The sequence below is a fragment of the Schistocerca gregaria genome, chromosome 4 (assembly GCF_023897955.1).
Source record: "Schistocerca gregaria isolate iqSchGreg1 chromosome 4, iqSchGreg1.2, whole genome shotgun sequence".
NCBI lineage: Eukaryota > Metazoa > Arthropoda > Insecta > Orthoptera > Acrididae > Schistocerca > Schistocerca gregaria.
The window spans coordinates 357610382-357617984 of record NC_064923.1 but is presented as its reverse complement, the minus strand read 5'-3'; the positions used below and the strand labels follow the sequence as shown (position 1 = coordinate 357617984).

General features: G+C 39.2%; 1 non-coding gene across 1 annotated transcript; it reads right to left on the bottom strand.

Annotated features, from left to right (window-relative positions):
• Positions 1-5178: 5178 nt before the first annotated feature.
• Positions 5179-5253, bottom strand: Trnas-cga (transfer RNA serine (anticodon CGA)). Its single transcript has one exon. It is a non-coding gene; the product is annotated as a tRNA-Ser (tRNA).
• Between the last annotated feature and the right edge of the window lie 2350 nt (positions 5254-7603).

The window sequence follows — 7603 nt, the reverse complement described above, 5'->3', positions numbered from 1 at the left end:
ACAATAATATTGTAATGTCACAATTTATCATGAACACTTTTATTACTGAAGTGACTGTCTGACACTGTGGGATGAACTTATGAATCAAAGACTCTATAATCTTGTAGAGAGATATGAAGAATACTATCATCTCTGATTTATACATAATTTTTGTTGTTATCTGCAACGTTAATTGTTCTGACTACTGTTCTTCGGACTATTGTTCTCGTTGCATTGTGTCAGAAGAAATAAAAGAGCTCATGTCAACCGATTAATAGATGGGACTCGAGATTAATTAGTCTTCTATATTTACATTCTCATAAATATCTTGAGTTTTCCAGATATCTACGCTGATGTCCATTTGGAGAGACGCTGGAGACATGGTGAGTGAACCTGCTGTCACTCGGTGGTTCTCCACAGACGCAAGAACTCACAAGTAAACAGCGTTAACATCACTTTACCAAGATTTCATCACTGAACACATTACGCAAACGACGAGTTTAGTTACCAGTACATCACTTGAAAGCCAACAGTGCAAACCAAAATCTTGTCCAAATAATATTCCAGCACAACATAAAACACCACAACATATAAAATAATATAACAATTGTCGCTCACAGTAAGAACATGGCTTAAGTCTTCACAGAAACTCAAACGTTATAACGTATTGTATTTTACAAATATTGAAGGTTCTACTGTTACAAGGAATAACAATGTATTTCTTTTCCGTGTATCATTTCTCTAGTACTATTAACGGAAAGGTGTACATAATAGAAAACTGGAGAGCAAAGAATTGTAACAACAATCAACTAAGTAGTAGTCTACAGAAAGTAGAGGTACATTTTCACCTTAATCTCTGTTGACTTTTCTACGGGTATTGTAAGGAAGAATTAGTGGTAGATAGGCACTTTCCATTTTGTGGATTGGACGTAGTTACTACAAACGTTTATTTGTGTCAACCATCTGTGCGACGTTATCGCTACGTATACTGTTTTTGGCGTGATGTTGTGTCACAGGTAAACACGCTTTTGCCGAATTGTTTTGTTGAGGACCCAGTTTTTTTTAAGTAATATAAACTGTGTCACACGATCTGTTTAAGATTTTAGTAATTTTATGGTCAGAACAAGAAAGCAGGCTAAAATGGCAAAACAAGACGAACAAACTATTCCGCAGGCGAATGTGCAAGAGGTTGCTAATCTGATTACGTTACTGTTAGCACATATTGAACAAATGTCAACAGAATTACAAAACGGAATGAATTGCAGAACAGCCAACAACGCTACATACACAATTGCAGAATAGCTAAACAGTGCTAGAAACAGAGTTAAAAACAGAACTCAAAACTGAATTCAAAGTAGTCAAACAGCGCTAAGAACTGAATAGCAGAATAGTCATACAGCTTTAAAAACTGAATTTCAAACAAAATGTAAAAACTGCTAAATCGAATTAAAAACCGAAATGTAATGAACTAAAACTGCTTTGCAGAATCGAGTAGTAGAGTCGCGAACTGTACTCAACAGCGCAGTTCAACAGATATTTAACACACAAACGAGTTTAGCCACTGAATTTGGTCAGTTCCGAAATCAAAGTAAGCATTTGCCAGACGCATTTAATACTTTCAAATCGGGATTTGAAATGTGAAATTAGGCCAAGATGAGCCGTCAAAAGCTGTTGCTGAGCTGTCACAAGCAGTATATAAAGGGACTCGGGGTCAGCGTGACATAAAAGCGCTAGTGATGCAACAAACGGAACCATTTACAGACTTACAGACTTTCTCCGGCAGTGGTCACGTAGATCAGGACACACAGCTGATAATACTACCGAAGAAAAGGTTCAGTCTGTGGTAAAGGATGTCAAGTCAGACAAAGATTTCGCCAATCAGGAATTTGCTAGAAGTTTGCAAGAAGTCTGTAAGTAGGTCGTAGGTGTGAGCAAGCAGTTGAACGATTTACGTCACGCTTGCCAGGATAATTATTTAGTTGTCGCCGACAATGAGTCCGTGAACGAAAGAACTAGTCCAAACATAACGCTGCAAGTTTTTAGAACATACACAAACTTTACCACATGTGGGTGTAATGACAAATCATGATGGTGATTATGCGGCGATATATATGGAGGAGAAATTAGGTAAGTACATGCAGTTTCCTTCTTATAATCAGCAAAAGAAGGCTCTTCATCGAATTGTTTTTATTAGATCATTTACAGGAGTGCCACCGTGAATATAGAGGGAAACCAGAAGGTTAGTTATGTGAGTGGGTGTATTTTAGGAGATGGAATCCCATGTGCAGTTGAAAGTTGAAGCAGCAGAAACCTGCAGTACATCTGCTGACCTGGAACAAGCATTTATTGAGAAATATTGATCTGAGATACATGAGGGGATTCGTAACCAGATATGCAACCACGAACCTTACGATTCACACTTATGCGCACTACGTAGATACTTGGAAGGTATCATAATAAGACTAAGAATTTAAGAGATCCAGTAGCTGCCAAAGACCTCATAAGAATATTGAAAACAATCTTGCCACTGAATATACAAACTAAATTGTTGCTTTTAAGTGAAATCAATTTCGATGGATTTTTGACTGCAGTAAGTGCCATAGTTATTTTCATGGAATACACTGACAATGACAATGAACATAATGGGTCAAACAGAAAGAATTATGGAAATGGACATACAAACAACTGTCAGCAACATACGAATACTGATGTAAACCAACAAGCAGGTTCGCTCAACACAGGATTAGCAATGGCAATTATCAAAGAAATGTGAATGCCCGTGACCATGCATACAAATACAGGAACAAGAAACATGATAGGCGATTTACTCCGAGCTATCAACCGAATTCAAGAACATCACACTGGAATCAGAATAGTAATATTCAACCAAATCAATATGAAACCAGTAATGATTGGTGGAATCAATCGCCAATTATTACTGACATTACAGATAAACAACATCAACAAACCATAAATGGTACAAAAACTAGACACGACGAACTTTAGCGCCAAAAATGGTTGGCGTTTTGAACCGGTCTGTGATGTAATATTAAGATCATAAGGTACAACCATGGTGAGGACATTAGGGATGAATGATTGCGTGGTAACAGACCTGTAATTATAATCCGAAAAGAATGCCGCAAGCAGCTATTAATGTGAACATTGTTGGAGTCAGTGTTATAGCAATCTTAGACATGGGAGCAGGTGTAAATACTATCTCCACAGCTCTTATGAAGAGACTGCAGGAACGAGCAAATTTGCCAACCTTACTTGTGGTGAACTGGAAAATAGTTGGTGCTGTAGGAGGACACTCTCATTCAATTAAACTGCAAACAAGTATCAAAATGGACTTCGATAATGGAACCGTTAGACCACACATGCCTAGAGTTAACTAATGTTGTTGTGGACCTAATTTTGCGTCCAGAATTACTGAGAGAGATGAATGCAAGAGTAGACTTTGCCTCCAGTAGGTTCGTGTTGACAATAAATGGAGTACCTCAGACAGTTAATCTGGTACAGAAGCAGGAACTGCATGGGCACTGTTGTCAAAGGACTGCTATAAAATTCCTTACTCAAGATAATAATGCGAAGATCACTGTGTGGTGACTAGTGATTCTAGCCTAAACATATTAAAGCAGATTAACATGAAAGTAACTGAACCTAATGTGCCAATGCCACAGTACAATCATAAAGTAAAACAGTTATTACAGGATTATACTATGGCATTGAAGAGGAACCAGACATAATAAGAGGATATGTGTATGATTTAAAGATGAGACTACATAAAACATACTGTCACAGGTATTACCCTATTCCTTGGACACCAAGGCCTGCCACCAACTGAGAAATAAAGCATATGTTTAGCTGGGTCATTAGTGAGCCATCCAATATTCATTTTTGTAGTTCATTACATGTTGTACCCAAGTCAGATGGGAGTGTTCACTTGGTTCTGGATGCCAGAGAAATAAATAAAACTGTTCTTCCAGTAAGAACACAATCTCCTGAAATAGTGGAATTAATACAAAAAAATTCTGGTATGAAAATTTTTTCCACAATATATTTAAGTTCTTCATTTTGGCAAGTCACATTAGACTTGGAATCAAGAAAGTATACTGCCTTGCCTTTACTTGGGGTGCAGTTAGTAATTTACTGTAGTACCAATTGGTCTTAATGTGAGATTGGATCTAGTCATTTCTGCACCAGATACTGGCTTAGGACATGGGCTATGTGATTGTGTCACACCATTTGTGGATGACATGTTAACTGCAACATCTATTTGGGTTTAATATGTTGAGACTTTAAGATGAGTGCTGGAGAACTTCCGACAAACAGGGTGACTGCCAACCCCAAAAAATCAAATTTTGCACTAACTGAGGTAAACTTCCTAGGAGATCTGACTTCTCATATAGGATTTTACCTACAATAAAAGAGATTAGTGCTATACAGAATGCACCATCACCACATAACAGAACCCAGTTAAAGCCATTCTTAGGGTTAGCTTCATTTTACCATCGCATCACATCAAATCAAGTCTTAAATTCAGAAGCATTGTTGTCTTTATTAAATAAAAATGGGACTCATGAGTGTGAGATAGCATTCTACAATCTTAAAACCACTCTTATCAATGCACCTATCTAACATGCCTATTTAAATCCAGTTATCTAATGGTGTACACACTTTTTGTGCAATATCGTTTGAAAGTTGAATGCTCACTAACTGTGAACGAGTTTACACAACCACAGAAGTGGAAGCACTGGCAGTTACATGGGTATTTCGAAAATTTCATTATTTCCTAGTAAGAGCATATACTAAAGTATATTGTGATCATCAAGTACTAAGCTTTATGAATAGTTCCAAGCTTTTATACCCTTGAATAACTAGATGGATGCTTATTCTACAAGAATACCATTTTGAAATTATATATGTTCATGCAGATTCCCTATCAAGACTACCAGAAAGGCTAACCAAAGGATTGGAAGTAGAAGACCAAGAACATAATTTAAATCTTTGCTGATGAAGGATGTGGAAAATTGAAGAGCGTATCTTGGAATGTGCAAGACCATGGAACAACTACAATGAACAGATCCTCACTGGAATCATCTCATTCAGAAGGTTCAGACAGAAAAGCCAGCAGAATGAGATTTTCACTCTGCAGCGGAGTGTGCGCTGATATGAAACTTCATGGCAGATTATAACTCTGTGCCCGACCGAGACTCGAACTCGGGACCTTTGCCTTTCGCGGGCAAGTGCTCTACCAACTGAGCTACCGAAGCACGACACACGTCCGGTACTCACAGCTTTACTTCTGCCAGTATCCGTCTCCTACCTTCCAAACTTTACAGAAGCTCTTCTGCGAACCTTGCAGAACTAGCACTCCTGAAATAAAGGATACTGCGGCGACATAGCTTAGCCACAGCCTGGGGGATGTTTCCAGAATGAGATTTTCACTCTGCAGCGGAGTGTGCGCTGATATGAAACTTCATGGCAGATTAAAACTGTGTGCCCGACCGAGACTCGAACTCGGGACCTTCGCCTTTCGCGGGCAAGTGCTCTACCAACTGAGCTACCGAAGCACGACAAACGTCCGGTACTCACAGCTTTACTTCTGCCAGTATCCGTCTCCTACCTTCCAAACTTTACAGAAGCTCTTCTGCAAACCTTGCAGAAGTTCTGCGGATACTGGCAGTAGTAAAGCTGTGAGTACCGGACGTGAGTCGTGCTTCGGTAGCTCAGTTGGTAGAGCACTTGCCCGCGAAAGGCGAAGGTCCCGAGTTCGAGTCTCGGTAGGGCACACAGTTTTAATCTGCCATGAAGTTTCATATCAGCGCACACTCAGCTGCAGAGTGAAAATCTCATTCTGGAAACATCTTCCGGGCTGTGGCTAAGCCATGTCTCCGCAGTATCCTTTCTTTCAGGAGTGCTAGTTCTGCAAGGTTCGCAGAAGAGCTTCTGTAAAGTTTGTAAGGTAGGAGACGGATACTGGTAGAAGTAAAGCTGTGAGTACCGGATGCGAGTCGTGCTTCGGTAGCTCCGTTGGTAGAGCACTTGCCCGCGAAAGGCAAAGGTCCCGAGTTCGAGTCTCGATCGGGCACACAGTTTTAATGTGCCATGGAGTTTCAGATAATCCAGCAATGATAAATAAGCTCTATCAGTTGCATGATAATGTTTTATTTCACAGGGGACATCCTCAATCAAATAACTGGTGTGTTAGTGTTCCACAAGACTATGTTTAGAAAGTGATATGGCATACACATTGTTTGGGGATGCTCAGAAAAGATTGGAAGATATTTCCATATTCCCAATCTATGAAGAATTGTGCAAAGCACAATCAAGAAGTCTCAAATATGTCAGAAGGCAAAATCTTTGAACCATGATACCATGGGAATATTACATCCAATTATTGCTGAACAACCACTAGTTGTTGTGAGTGGAAATGTAATGGGACCCCAGTCTTGTGCTAGAGGAAATGTCATATACATTGTTGAATTCTAGGATCTATTCACTAAACATGTAAAACTGAATCCAATCAAGGCATTTACTGCACAGTCCATCGTCCACAGACTCACAACGGATTATATTCCGCATATTGGAAAGCCAAACGTTTTGTTGTCTGACAATGTAGCCAATTTCATGGGACACAGATAGAGAAGATATTTATGAGGCAATGGGATTAGACTAATTTTTAACCGAACTGAGGGGTTGTTTTGTGAAGTAAAGAGATTTGTTAGAACATATTGCCACCATAAACAAACGTAGTGGCTGAACTGCCTGTGATGGTATTCATTATTGCAGTATCTACAACCTTAAGGCACTTCAAACTCCAATCATTCCTCAGTGTTCCGCTTGTGTCACATTGATCCTCCCGGACAATTCTCTTTTACTTCAATCTACTCTTCAGCATTACTAAGAAGTGGTCTGAGTCGATATTTTGCTCTGGGTACACCTTACAATGCAGAATCTGATTTTGGAATCTCTCTCTCACAATGATGTAATCCAGTTGGAATAGTTCTGTGTCTCTAGCAGGTATACTATATTCACTATTACAGTCAGAAATTTATTGCAGAACTTAATTAATCTTTCTGATTTCTCATTCTTAATACCAAACACATATTTTCCATATTCTCTCGTAAGTCTTTTTCCTTCTCTTCCCATACTACAGCAACCGGATCCACCATGATTATTAGATGTTCATATCTCTTTACATACTGAATTACACGTTCAAATATCCTCATATACTTTTTCTATTTCATCGTCGTCTATTTGTGACGTCGGCAAATATACCTGAATTAGGCGTCGGTTTGCTGTCGACTTTTATAAGAATAATCCTATCACTAAAGTGTTCACAGTTCACACTGTTTGGCCTATATCCCCATTCATGACTTCAGACTTCTGAAATTCGAAGCTCTGATCTGAGCAGAAATACTTATCGTCTTTCTGTTTCAATTCATTAACCCGTTGGCGCCTTGCCTCGGTTCACGCAGCTCCCCCCGTCGGAGGTTTGAGTCCTCCATCGAGCATGAGTGTGTGTGTTGTCCTTATTGTAAGTTAAAGTTAGATTAAGTGGTGTGTAAACAAAGGGACCGATGATCTCAGCAGTTTCGTCCCATAGGAACTTGCCACAAAT